A 15433-nucleotide genomic window follows, 5' to 3' on the forward strand; every position below is an offset into this window, starting at 1 on the left:
ATCAGATGTACCTGAAGTCAGGGGGCAGGGTCTGGGCTCCAACTCCAGCATCTCTGGCTGTCTGGGCCCTCAGCTCCTCAGCTGTGAGGAGGCAGTGGAGGCGGTACAGTATGCTGGGGAGACACACAGCCTTCCGCCACAGAGAGGCTGGGATGGGGTGGATGGCACACAGCTCTGGGACCACGATCTGGAAGGGCAGGAAAAAGAGAAAGAAAATTCTACATCCTTCCAGATGTTTGTAGGCTAGGGCCAGAAATAAAGTAGATACTGGGATGAGGTGGATGGCACACAGCTCTGGGACCAAGTTGTGGAGGGGAGGAAGCATCTTTCTAGAAGTAGCAGAAGATGGTTCTCCAAAATACTCTAATCTAGATTCTAGACCAGGGATCAAATCAAATATTATTTGTCACATACGCCGAATACAACAGTGAAATGCTTACTTACAAGCACTTAACCAACAATGCTGTTTAAAGAAAAAATGTAATACAATAAAAAAGAAACGAAACAAGAAAAAATAATAATTAAAGAGCAACAATACAATAACAGTGGTGAAGCTATATAAAGGGGGTACCGGTACATAGTCAATGTGCGGGGGCACCGGTTAGTCGAGATAATTAAGGTATTATGTACATGTACGTAGAGGTAAAGTGACTATCCATAGATAATAAACAGAGTAGCAGCAGTGTAAAATGGGGTTGGGGGTATGGGTGGGGTCAATGCAAATAGTCTGGGTAGCCATTTGATTAGCTGTTCAGGAGAATTATGGCTTGGGGGTAGAAGCTGTTAAGAAGCCTTTTGGACCTGGACTTGCCGCTCCGGTACTGCTTGCCGTGCGGTAGCAGAGAGAACAGTTTATGACTAGGATGGCTGGAGTCTTTGGCAATTTTTAGGGCCTTCAACTGACACCGCCTGGTATAGAGGTCCTGGATGGCAGGAAGTGTGACCCCAGTGATGTACTGGGCCATATATACTACCTTCTGCCTGGATGCTCTCGATGGTGCAGCTGTAGAACTTTGAAGATCTGAGGACACATGCCAAATCTGTTCAGGCTCTTGAGGGGGAATTGGGCACGTGTTGTTGTGACCTCTCACAACTGTCTTGGTGTGTTTGGATCATGATAGTTTGTTGGTGATATGGACAACAAGGAACTTGAAGCTCTCAACCTGCTCAACTACAGCCCCGTCGATTAGAATGGGGACATGCACGGCCCTCCTTTTCCTGTAAGTCCATGATCATCTCCTTTGTCTTGATCATGTTGAGGGAGAGGTTGTTATCCTGGCACCACACTGCCAGCTCTCTGACCTCCTCACTATAAGCTGTCTCATCGTTGTCGGTGATAAGGCCTACCACTGCTGTGTAGGTGGAAAACTTAATGATGGTGTTGGAGTCGTGCTTGGCCATGCAGTCGTGGGTGAACAGGGAGTACAGGAGGGGATTGAGCACGCACCCCTGAGGGGCCCCCCGTGTTGAGGATCAGCCTGGCAGATGTGTTGTTACCGACCCTTACCTCCTGGGGGCTGCCTGTCAAGAAGTCCAGGATCCAGTTGCAGAGGGAGGTGTTTAGTCACAAGGTCCTTAGTGATAAGCTTTGAGGGCACTATGGTTTTGAATGCTGAGCTGTAGTCAATAAATAGCATTCTCACGTAGGTGTTCCTTTTGTCCAGGTGGGAAAGGGCAGTGTGGAGTACAATAGAGATTGCGTCATCTGTGGATCTGTTGGGGCGGTATGCAAATTGGAGTAGGTCCAGGGTTTCTGGGATAATGGTGTTGGTGTGAGCCATGACCAGCCTTTCAAAGCACTTCATGGCTACCGAAGTGAGTGCTATGGGTCGGTACTCATTTAGGCAGGTTACCTTGGTGTTCTTGGGCACAGGGACTATGGTAGTCTGCTTGAAAAATGTTGGTACTACAGACTCAGTCAGGGACAGGTTGAAAATATTAGTGAAGACACTTGCAAGTTGGTCAGCGCATACTCAGAGTACACGTCCTGGTAATCATCTAGCCCTGCGGCCTTGTGAATGTAGACTTGTTTCAAAGTTCTTGTTGACATCGGCTACGGAGAGCGTGAACACACAGTCGTCAGAACAGCTGGTGCTTTCATGCATGCTTCAGTGTTGCTTGCCTTGAAGTGAGCATAGAAGTAATTTAGCTTTTCTGGTAGGCTTGTGTCACTGTGCAGCTTGTGGCTGTGCTTCCCTTTGTAGTCCGTAATAGTTTACAAAATCCGACGAGCGTCAGAGTCAGTGTAGTACGATTCAATTTTAGTCCTGTATTGACGCTTCGCCAGTTTGATGGTTCGTCGAAGGGCATGGCGGGATTTCTTATAAGCATTTGGGTTTAAGTTTCCCTGCATTAAAGTCCCCGGCCACTAGGAGCGCCGCCTCTGGATGAGCATTTTCTTGTTTCCTTATGGCTTTATACAGCTCGTTGAGTGCGGTCTTAGCAAAGGTTTGTGGTGGTAAATAGCTACAAAAAATATAGATGAAAACTCTCTTGGTAAATAGTGTAGTATGCAGCTTTTGAAATATTTTACATGAGGCGATTCAAAACCTTGAGACTTCCTTAATTTTAGATTTCCTGCACCAGCTGTTATTTACAAATAGACACAACCCGCAACCCCTTGTCTTACTACCGGAGGCAGCTGTTCTATCTTGCCGATGCACAGAAAACCAAACCAGCTTGAAGTTATCCATGTCGTCATTCAGCCACAACTCGGTGAAACATAAAGATATTACAGTTTTTGAACGTCCCGTTCGTAGGTTAGTCTTGATTGGAGCTCATTAATTGTATTATCCAATGAGTGCACATTGGCTAATAGGACTGATGGAAGAGGCGGATTACCCACTCGCCCACAGTACCAGTCAAAAGTTTGGACACACCTACTCATTCAAGGATTTTTCTTTATTTTGACTATTTTCTACATTGTAGAATAATAGTGAAGAGATCAAAACTATGAAATAACACGTGGAATCATGTAATAACCAAAAACGTGTTAAACAAATAAAAATATATTTTATATTTGAGTTTCTTCAAAGTAGCCACCCATTGCATTGATGATAGCTTTCCACACTCTTGGCATTCTCTCAACCACCTTCATGAGGTAGTCACCTGGAATGCATTTCAATTAACAGGTGTGCCTTGTTAAAAGGTAATTTGTGGAATTTATTTCCTTAATGAATTTGAGCCAATCAGTTGTGTTGTGACAAGGTAGGAGTGGTATACAGAAGATAGCCCTAGTTGGTAAAAGACCAAGCCCATATAATGGCAAAAACACAGGAAAGAAGACCCAGTGTTACCTCTGCTGCAGAAGATACATTCATTAGAGTTAGCCTCAGAAATTGCAGCCCAAATAAATACTTCAGAGTTCAAGTAACAGACACATCTCAACATCAAATGTTCAGAGGAGCCTGCGCGAATCAGGCCTTCATGGTCGAACTGCTGCAAAGTAATCACTACTAAAGGACACCAATAATAAGAAATCAAATCAAATCAAATTTTTATTTGTCACATACACATGGTTAGCAGATGTTAATGCGAGTGTAGCGAAATGCTTGTGCTTCTAGTTCCGACAATGCAGTGATAACCAACAAGTAATCTAACTAAAAATTCCAAAACTACTGTCTTATACACAGTGTAAGGGGATAAGGAATATGTACATAAGGATATATGAATGAGTGATGGTACAGAGCAGCATACAGTAGATGGTATCGAGTACAGTATATACATATGAGATGAGTATGTAGACAAAGTAAACAAGGTGGCATAGTTAAAGTGGCTAGTGATACATGTATTACATAAGGATGCAGTCGATGATGTAGAGTACAGTATATACATATGCATATGAGATGAATAATGTAGGGTAAGTAACATTATAAAAGGTAGCATTGTTTAAAGTGGCTAGTGATAAATTTACATCATTTCCCATTATTAAAGTGGCTGGAGTTGGGTCAGTGTCAATGACAGTGTGTTGGCAGCAGCCACTCAATGTTAGTGGTGGCTGTTTAACAGTCTGATGGCCTTGAGATAGAAGCTGTTTTTCAGTCTCTCGGTCCCAGCTTTGATGCACCTGTACTGACCTCGCCTTCTGGATGATAGCGGGGGGAACAGGCAGTGGTTCGGGTGGTTGATGTCCTTAATGATCTTTATGGCCTTCCTGTAACATCGGGTGGTGTAGGTGTCCTGGAGGGCAGGTAGTTTGCCCCCGGTGATGCGTTGTGCAGACCTCACTACCCTCTGGAGAGCCTTACGGTTGAGGGCGGAGCAGTTGCCGTACCAGGCGGTGATACAGCCCGCCAGGATGCTCTCGATTGTGCATCTGTAGAAATTTGTGAGTGCTTTTGGTGACAAGCCAAATTTCTTCAGCCTCCTGAGGTTGAAGAGGCGCTGCTGCGCCTTCTTCACGACGCTGTCAGTGTGAGTGGACCAATTCAGTTTGTCTGTGATGTGTATGCCGAGGAACTTAAAACTTGCTACCCTCTCCACTACTGTTCCATCGATGTGGATAGGGGGGTGTTCCCTCTGCTGTTTCCTGAAGTCCACAATCATCTCCTTAGTTTTGTTGACGTTGAGTGTGAGGTTATTTTCCTGACACCACACTCCGAGGGCCCTCACCTCCTCCCTGTAGGCCGTCTCGTCGTTGTTGGTAATCAAGCCTACCACTGTTGTGTCGTCCACAAACTTGATGATTGAGTTGGAGGCGTGCGTGGCCACGCAGTCGTGGGTGAACAGGGAGTACAGGAGAGGGCTCAGAACGCACCCTTGTGGGGCCCCTGTGTTGAGGATCAGCGGGGAGGAGATGTTGTTGCCTACCCTCACCACCTGGGGGCGGCCCGTCAGGAAGTCCAGTACCCAGTTGCACAGGGCGGGGTCCCAGGGTCTCGAGCTTGATGACGAGCTTGGAGGGTACTATGGTGTTGAATGCCGAGCTGTAGTCGATGAACAGCATTCTCACATAGGTATTCCTCTTGTCCAGGTGGGTTAGGGCAGTGTGCAGTGTGGTTGAGATTGCATCGTCTGTGGACCTATTTGGGCGGTAAGCAAATTGGAGTGGGTCTAGGGTGTCAGGTAGGGTGGAGGTGATATGGTCCTTGACTAGTCTCTCAAAGCACTTCATGATGACGGAAGCGAGTGCTACGGGGCGGTAGTCGTTTAGCTCAGTTACCTTAGCTTTCTTGGGAACAGGAACAATGGTGGCCCTCTTGAAGCATGTGGGAACAGCAGACTGGTATAGGGATTGAATTGCTTGGGGCAAAAAACCCAAGCAATGGACATTAGACCAGTGGAAATCGGTCCTTTGGTCTGATGAGTCCAAATGTGTTTTTGTAAGACGCAGAGTAGGTGAACGGAAGATCTACACATGTGTGGTTCCCACCGTGAAGCATGGAGGAGGAGGTGTGATGGTGCTTTGCTGGTGACACTGTCTGGGATTTATTTAGAATTCAATGCACACTTAACCAGCATGGCTACCACAGTATGCTGCAGAGATACGCCATCCCATCTGGTGTGCGCTTAGTAGACTATCATTTGTTTTTCAACAGGACAATGACCCAACACATCTCCAGGCTGTGTAAGGGCTATTTGACCAAGAAGGAATGTGATGGAGTGCTGAATCAGATGACGTGGCCTCCACAATCACCCAACTTCAACCCAATTGAGATAGTTTGGGATGAGTTGGACCGCAGAGTGAAGGAAAAGCAGCCAACAAGTGCTCAGCATATGTGGGAACTCATTCAAGACGGTTGGAAAAGCATTCCAGGTGAAGCTGGTTGAGAGAATGCCAAGAGTGTGCAAAGATGTGGCAAAGGGTGGCTACTTTGAATAAAAATATTAAATGTATTTTGATTTGTTTAACAAACTTTTTTGGTTACTACATGATTCCATATGTGTTATTCCATATGTGTTATTCTTCACTATTGTTCTACAATGTGGAAAATAGCAAAAATAAAGCAAAACCCTTGAATGAGTAGATGTGTCCAAAATTTTGACTGGTACTGTAAGTCCCCGATATCTCTGTCTCTTCTTCATGCGAATGGGATTTGGGCATTGTCCGGTGTCTGAAGTAAATCCTTTGCGTCGTTAAAGAAAAATCTTTGTCCAGTACAAGGTGAATAATCACTGTCCTGACATCATAAAAGACAGTGGCAGAAACATTATGTACAAAATAAGTTACAAATAACGCAAAAAAATACACACAATTAGCACAATTGGTTAGGAGCCCATAAAACGGCAGCCATCTCCTCCGGATATATTTTTTGGCAAAAACATAATCATTTGAAACCTTGCATACATTTGTATACAATCATATATTATGCGTGGGAATACTTAGAACAGATTTCCAAAATGTTACTCACTTGCAGCTGATTTGCTAATGTTTTTACAGTCTTTTACTTCCAACAATTAAAAAACGAGAAAACAAATGTTTATTTGCTCAGAAAACATGGGGGGACAAATACAATCACCAGCGGGCCAAATTCGGCCCACAGACCGCCAGTTGGGGAACCCTGTTTCAGAGTTAGTCTTCAGCCATTGGTTCATCTCTAAATATGGTAGAAGGTGGATCCATGGCTTTGTATGTAGACTTGATTACCTGTTTGTTCTGTAGACTCTCCCACTTGGCCTTCCTCTTCTCTGCACTGCTGAGGGGCAGTGCTTTCCCCTTCTGGTTCTGGTGGCGAGGGGTTAACAGGTTCAGTCTGCAGGCAGAGGTCAGAACTGGATGAGTTACACAGTAGTTCAGATACAGTAACCTTCATGGGTGTAAAGGTACAGATAAAGTGTTCTTCCCATATCTTTTTATTTTGATGGTGCTCCCCCCCACCATCCATGGAGGACTGAGAGACCTCATAAGGGCATCCTTATGATGATGGAGAGTTGAATAGGATACATTTTCCTCTCTCTCCCTCCTTCCACCTGTCCTCTCTCTCACCGTGAGGAGGTGTGGTCGACATCCAATAGTGGCTGGTTTACATTGGATAGGTCCAGGTTGTACTTGGTTTTGTAGTACTCAGCAAAAGTCTCATACTCCGGTGATGGGAACTTGCTAAGTGGTGTGAGGTCTGTGTAAACGTCAGCCACGTAGAAACGGTGAGGCTGGTCAAAGATACCTGAGAGAGAGAGAGCGAGAGACAGGGATTAGAGGTCAAGGGTTGGCATAAATGGAACAGTGAAGATGAGTGTAAAAAAAACATGAAGAACACATTCCTAATATCTGGTTGAACGAGAAAAGTTTTTTGTGCGTATGGAACATTTCTGGGATCTTTTATTTCAGCTCATGAAACATGGGACCAACACTTTACATGTTGCGTTGATATTTTTGTTCAGTGTATAATCTTATGGCTCATATCAAATGAATTGTATGCTGTTTAAATCAAGTCTCTTCCCTATGGACCCTGGTCAAAAGAAGTGCACTGTATATAGGGAGCTATTTGGCTCCTCAGTCAGGGAGGGGTATGTAGCGAAGCAAGCAGCGTACCGTGGAATGATGACATCGTCTTGGTAGTCTTCCAGTTTGAAGGTGAAGGGGTTCTGCTTGGTGTACAGGGTGGTAGGAATGCCAGTACGAGCCTCAGACTTCTCTATGTCCTCCATTAATTTAAAGTCCAAATCTAGAGTGATGGAATCCTCAACTGGGAGAAGAGAAAATGTAAACAATGGAAATTTACATGGTGAATGAATACTTTCAGACATTGGAAATTCACTGATTTGACACTAGGGTTGGGTGGTATACCGTATTTACAGCATATCCCAAGGTATTTCGTAACACCCTCAGTATGATTTTACAATACTGCTTTTTTATAAAAGTCAGAAGTTTACATACACTTATGTTGGAGTCATTTAAACTCGTTTTTCAACCACTACACAAGTTTCTTGTTAACAAACTATAGTTGTGGCAAGTCTGTTAGGACATCTACTTTGTGCATGACACAAGTACTTTTTCCAACAATTGTTTATAGACAGATTATTTCACTTATAATTCACTGTATCACAATTCCAGTGGGTCAGAAGATTAAATATACTAAATTGACATGGAATATTTCAGAAAATTATGTCATGGCTTTAGAAGCTTCTGATGGGCTAATTGACATCATTTGAGTCTATTTGAGGTTTACCTGTGGATGTATTTCAAGGCCTACCTTCAAACTCCGTGCCTCTTTGCTTGACATCATGGGAAAATATAAAGAAATCAGCCAAGACCTCAGAAAAAAAATTGTAGACATCCATAAGTCTGGTTCATCCTTAGGAGCCATTTCCAAATGCCTGAAGGTACCATGTTCATCTGTACAAACAATAGTACTGTCATGATGTTGCCCTCTTTGGGTATAGCAAGCCCCACCCCCTCTCCCTACCTCCCCCTTCCCTCCTTCAACTAAGCTACTGTGGTCAGAGAGAGGTCGTAAATTCCTGAGGAGAAGACCCTGCCACATGGCCACACAGTATAAGAGGCAGAGTAAATTTTCATAGAGAACAAAGGAATTTCTTCCACCTCACAGAACTTGAGGTACGAACACATTTCATGTTCCGGAGAAAGTATAAAAGATCGGTGAAGAATCCAGCTACGAACTGGTCCGTTTGTTACAACTTGGGGAAGCTCATGGGAGACGGTGTGGCCACATTACCATAACGCTGTTTATATAACAGCCTCAGATATGAGGTTTACATCTAATTGTTGTATAAGATGAATGAGTGAGTATCATACTGTTTATACAATTGTACAATGTGATTTTGGACTGTTTAATGAAGGAAAACTCAAAAAGGGAATTGGAGTTAACTAAATCAGAGGACCGCCCCTGAGCCCAGTTAGGGTCAGGCTGTCATGCAGGTGAAAGAGGACCCAAAAGCGACTTGGCGAAAACAGAGTCTTTAATCCAGTAAAGTAAATACAATCAAAAAAACACAACTTTCACTCGAAATGACGAGGACAAACTGGAGACTCGATCTTGAACAGCAGGTGAACAGCAGGTTGCCTCGGGAAGGCACTTGAACCAAACAGACTCAGACACCTGCTCACCACGCAGCATCTGAGGAAAACACGACACGACAGGGCGATACACAAGCACAGCACGGTGAATTCTAGACAAGGAACCGACAGGGCAGAAACGAATAACAAGGAGAGAAATAGGGACTCTAATCAGGGAAAAGGATCGGGAACAGGTGTGGGAAGACTAAATGATTGATTAGGGGAATAGGAACAGCTGGGAGCAGGAACGGAACGATAGAGAGAAGAGAGAGCGGGAGAGTGAGAGAGGGAGGGGGAGAGAGAGGGATAGAAAGAGGGAAAGAACCTAATAAGACCAGCAGAGGGAAACGAATAGAAGGAGAAGAACAGGGACAAGGCATGATAATCAATGACAAAACATGACACAGGCATCCTGGGACAGCCCTTTTCTGCAATTCCGAATAAAACCCAACTTTGAGAAATTATCACCAGACCATGTTTTTCTCCATTAGGAGAGGACGAAGGTTGTAGACCATTGCTGAATCTTTTAACCATACCACGTGGTTAAACTCTTAGACTATCGATACCGACAGAATAAGAACAAGGCTTTGATATTAATTACTAGTCTGCAGCTAGGAATTCGGTATCATTGAACGAGAAGAACAACAACCGCCAAAACATCCATTCCATAACAAACGAATGAATGTCCCTCTGAACTATCCCCTCTAACCGAGAGAGAGAGAGAGAGAGAGAGAGAGAGAGAGAGAGAGAGAGAGAGAGAGAGAGAGAGAGAGAGAGGGGGGACAAAACCCTCCAACAGAAACAAACTTTTCAACAAAGATCCCGACGACAAATTGAGCGTAAATATATATATTGATTACAATTGTTCCCGAATGAGTGAGCGTTCATGTGCAAAGGATTAGCATTTCAAATGTTATCATTATCAACTTTGTAGTGTCTCATCTCAGTTGACCCCCACTTCCCCTTTTGTCTAACAAGCCGCAATGCCAGTTTAGCCCACTAGGGCACATTCCCCATATCATTTCTTGTAACCACATTTACCTTGTTTGTTTGTTTGTGCATTTCTGTGAATTACTTAGTTAGTAATACATAAATGATTTAAGACAATTGATGTATGGATGACTCATAGTGAAGACTGGGTTCATGCAGATATCCAACAATTTACAACGTTTGGAATGACACAAAAGTGAGGTAAAATAATTAATTAATTAATCAGAACACTATGGATCCGATATGAAAATATCTGAATGGTTATATTAGGAAATTATAACCTTGTAATCTGAATATTTTTCCTTTTTGCCCGACTTCCTAGTTAATTACAGTAAGTTGATTTATCAGTTGATCGCGTAATACTAATTACAGAGAATATTTGATAAAAACTATAAGTCTTCAATTTAATGATAGTAAAGACACGACAGTACGCAAGTATAAACACCATGGGACCATGGAGCCGTCATACCGCTCAGGAAGGAGACGCGTTCTGTCTCCTAGAGGTGAACGTACTTTGGTGCAAAAAGTGCAAATCAATCCCAAAATAACAGCAAAGGACCTTGTGAAGACGCTGGAGGAAACAGTTACAAAGTATCTATATCCACAGTAAACCGAGTCCTATATCAACATAACCTGAAAGGCAACTCAACAAGGAAGAATCCACTGCTCCAAAACCGCCATCAAAAAAATTGACTACGGTTTGCAACTGCACATGGGGACAAAGATCATACTTTTTGGAGAAATGTCCTCTGATGAAACCAAAATAGAACTGTTTGGCCATAATGACCATCATTATGTTTGGAGGAAAAATGGGCCGAAGAACATCTTACAAGCCGAAGAATACCATCCCAACCGTGAAGCACGGGGGTGCCAGCATCATGTTGTGGGGGTGCTTTGCTGCAGGAGGAACTGGTGCACTTCACAAAATAGATGGCATCATGATACAAATTATGTGGATATATTGAAGCAACATCTCAAGACGTCCGTCAGGAAGTTAAAGCTTGGTTGTGAATGGGTTGTGAATGGGTCTTCCAAATGGAAAATGACCCCAAGCATACTTCCAAAGTTGTGGCAAAATGGCTTAAGGACCAAAGTCAAGGTGCCATCACACAGCCCTGACCTCAATCCCATAGAAAATTTGTGGGCAGAACTGAAAAAGCTTGTGCGAGCAAGGAGTCTACAAACCTAAATCAGTTACACCAGCTCTGTCAGGAGGAATGGGCCAAAATTATGGAAGGCTACCCGAAATGTTTGTCCCAAGTTAAACAATTTCAAGGCAATGCTACCAAATACTAATTGAGTGTATGTAAACTTGACCCAATGGAAATGTGATGAAAAAAATAAAAGCTGAAATAAATCATTCTCTCTACTTTTACTCTTGACATTTCACATCCTAACTGACCTAAAACAGGGAATTTTTACTAGGATTAAATGTCAGGAATTGTGAAATACTGAGTTTAAATGTATTTGTCTAAGGTATATGTAAACTCCCGACTTCAACTGTAAATACCTGCAGTCAACTTGTGCACTAGCTAATATATAAAGCAGATCGCATTAATAATTTTGTCTATTAGATTATCTTTCATTATGAACCTTACCAGTAATAATTTCCCAAAACAGCTGCTTGAGACAGTCACCTTTGTTTGTTTAGGATCACAATGAGCAAAATGGGAGCATCGAGAGATGAATCACTCCTGCGGCGTAACTTAAGTGAGGTGATCAAGTTGCACTTCTATGAATTTCAATAATAATGTTTGCCAGCTATAGATCATATAATTATTAAGGTAGCTATCTAAGATGTGGCAAATAAATTCTCTCCAGATGTGTTTTGCTAACTTGCTAACATTAGCCAAGTGGTTAACGTTAGCTTGTGTGATCAAGCTTCTTGCAGCAGCAGAGACAATTCCCTCCCGGATTAAGATCCCTCCTGTCTAAGATTTCTTTTGTGTGTGCTGCAAACTGCATTTTGAGATACTTGCGTAACTTTATGAGCTGAGCTGTCTGTCTCAGAAGTATTTACATTCGCTAGAGAGCACTTACCTAGCATCTGCTATGGGGATTCCTTAGAACTTGCTAGAATTTTGTTAGCATTCTGGCAAATTACGTTTTATGGGCTTTTTTCACATTTTAAAATACATTTCGCCCCTTGTGTGCACTACTGGTAATACCGTTAATCAGAGTATAAAAATGTGTATACTGCCCACCTCTATTTGACACAGTACCCATCCCTATGTGGCCTGCTCAAAATGAGTGCACTATAAAAGGGAATAGAGTGCCATTTGGTACCCACCCATAGGCTTACTAATGGAGTAAGGCCTACAGTACGTGCGCAACATTGGGCTCTCACTCACCAACACTGAGAGGCAGACTGTGTGTATCTAACAGTAGGCTGAGTGTACATGTCACCAACATTGAGCGGTAGCACAGCAGACTAACTCACCAACATTGAGAGGTAGAACGTAGTAGGCTGAGTCGGCCTGCGTGGGTTTGAACTCCAAAGCAGGTTTCTCCAGGCGGAGGATGTGAGAGAAGATGGTGTAATCTGGTGATCAGGTCCAGCTGGATAGCACTTAGGGTGAACCCTGCCTTCTGGAGCTCGATAACTATTCATCCCCTCAAAAGTCAATACGAGCCACCTTTTGCAGCAATTACAGCTGCAAGTCTCTCGGGGTATGTCTCTATAAGATTGGCACATCGAGCCACTGGGATTTTTGCCCATTCTTCAAGGCAAAACTGCTCCAGCTGCTTCAAGTTGGATGGGTTCCGCTGGTGTTCAACAATCTTTAAGTCATACCACAGATTCTCAATTGGATTGTGGTATGGGCTTCAATTAGGCCATTCCAAGATATTTAAATGTTTCCCCTTAAACCACTCGAGTGTTGCTTTAGCAGTATGCTTAGAGTCATTGTCCTGCTGGAAGGTGAACCTCTGTCCCAGTCTCAAATCTCTGGAAGACTGAAACAGGTTTCCCTCAAGAATTTTCTTGTATTTAGCGCCATCCATCATTCCTTCAATTCTGACCAGTTTCCCAGTCCTTGTCGATGAAAAACATCCCCACAGCATGATGCTGCCACCACCATGGGATGTTGTTCTCGGGGCGAGGAGAGGTGTTGGGTTTGCACCAGACAGTGTTTTCCTTTATGGCCAAAAAGCAACATTTTGGTCTCATCTGACCAGAGTACCTTCTTACATATGTTTGGTGACTCTCCCACTTGCCTTTTGGCGAACACTAAATGTGTTTGCTTATTTCTTTCTGGACACTCTTCCGTAAAGCCCAGCTCCGTGGAGTGTACAGCTTAAAGTGGTCATATGGACAGATACTCCAATCTCCGTTGTGGAGCTTTGCAGCTCCTTCAGGGTTATCTTTGTTGCCTCTCTGATTAATCCCCTCCTTGCCTGGTCCGTGAGTTTTGGTGGGTCGGCCCTCTCTTGGCAGGTTTGTTGTGGTGCCATATTCTTTCCATTTTTTAATAATGGATTTAATGGTGCTCCGTGGGATGTTCAAAGTTTCTGATATTTTTTTATAACCCAACCCTGATCTGTACTTCTCCACAACTTTGTCCCTGACTTGTTTGGAGAGCTCCTTGGTCTTGGTGGTGGCACTTGCTTGGTGGTGCCCCTTGCCTAATGGTGTTGCAGACTCTGGGGCCTTTCAGAACAGGTCTATATATTTAACTAATTATGTGACTTCTGAAGGTAATTGGTTGCACCAGATCTTATTTAGGGGCTTCATAGCAAAGGGGGTGAATAGATCTGCATGCACCACTTTTCAGTTTTGAAATTTTTAAAATTGTTTTAAACATTAAACACACTTTTTTTCATTTCACTTCACCAAGTTGGACTATTTTATGTATGTCCATTACATGAAATCCAAATAAAAATCTATTTAAATTACAGGTTGTAATGCAACAAAATAGGAAAATGCCAAGGGGGATGAATACTTTTGCAAGGCCAAACCCGGACGACGCTCGGCCAATTGTGCACCGTACTATGGGGCTCCCAATCACGGCCGGTTGTGATACAGAATGGTTCACCACCCAAAGGACATCCAGCCAACTTGACACAACTGTGGGACGCACTGGAGTCAACATGTGCCAGCATCCCTGTGGAACACATTTGACACCTTGTAGAGTCCATGCCCGATGAATTAAGGCTGTTCTGAGGGCAAAAAGGGGTACAACTCAATATTAGGAAGGTGTTCAGTGTATTGAGAATAGGGTTCCATTTGGGATGCATCAGTGATGAGTACTCACAGCTTTAGGGTAGCACTGCCTCCTCTTGGTGGATCCTGGCCTGCCTGGAACACTGGTCTCCTCCTCGTCATGGAGATCCAGCTCCTCCTCGTACTTCACTGTCTCCTTCCCCACAGGCATCAAGTGGTCATCTAACTCACATGGGAGAGGGAGGGAGAGAGAGATTTATCTACTATTTCCCTTTGGCAAAATGAAGTTAAATATGTCAAAGCAGTTAATACCAGGTTCCCCTCTTCTCCCACCACACAGAGAACCCCCCACCCCATCAAATTCAATTACATTCCCCACAAGCTTGAAGAGAGAGGGAGATTTGACGGAGGAAGACAGAAAGAGAGATGGGGAGGGAGGGAGAGATACAATCTGGGACTAGCTGCAGTGAGCTAGTCTAGGTACCAGTCTGTTTAGCTATCATTCCACTCCGGTCATCCTAAACATGGCATAATCTTTGGCATAATGACACAGAGTACAAGTAGTAGAATGTTAGCTAAACAGACTGGTACCCAGGCTAGCAGTGAGCACTACAAGAATAATATTCTACCAATCAAATAGCTGCATTTTATTTACCTTTTTTGTGAAGCTTTTCACAACAAAGCAGTGCTACTGCTTTCTCTGCCAGTCTTGCACAGTTCATTGTTGGCCCCTGCAGTGACAAAACAAAGTGTGCATTTGTCTCAAAGACATCCATTATACACACCATTAGGGGAATCTTGATGTCCCAAATAGAAACAGTGGGTGCTAAACAATGCTGGTGGATGAGGTGAATTTCCTGCTTACTATGTAGCCTACTACAGCCCTTTGAGCACCTGGAAGCACTGTATAATTATGTGTCTCAAAAGGCACCTTTTTCCCTGTATAATACACTACATTTGATCAGAGATGGAATATATAGGGAATAGGGTGCCATTTGGAATGCAAACCTATAAATCCAAACAATGACGAAAGCCTGCAGACTCACAGCGACGGCACCCGTAGAGGTGAGTTGATGGGCAGGTAGAGGGTTGACTTGTAGTGCCCATCCTGAAGCTCCTTGGTCTTACACTTGGGTGCCAGGTGGGTAAACGGGTCACTGGGAAGACGGGCACAGTATCTGGGGCAGCCATGGGGGAGAGGGACATTAGCACGCCAGACCACCAACAGCAAAATGAAAACAAGAACCAACAAAAATGTAATCTTCAAATCCAATTTAGCAACAACGCCTGCTTATAATTATAGTATTTTGAGACAACTTATTTTG

At 43.6% G+C, this 15433-nt stretch overlaps 1 pseudogene; it reads right to left on the reverse strand.

Annotated features, from left to right (window-relative positions):
* LOC124001418 overlaps window positions 1-15433 on the reverse strand; it is a 45111-nt pseudogene that overhangs the window by 12389 nt on the left and 17289 nt on the right.

The sequence above is a fragment of the Oncorhynchus gorbuscha genome, linkage group LG17, assembly GCF_021184085.1.
Source record: "Oncorhynchus gorbuscha isolate QuinsamMale2020 ecotype Even-year linkage group LG17, OgorEven_v1.0, whole genome shotgun sequence".
Classification (NCBI taxonomy): Eukaryota; Metazoa; Chordata; class Actinopteri; order Salmoniformes; family Salmonidae; genus Oncorhynchus; species Oncorhynchus gorbuscha.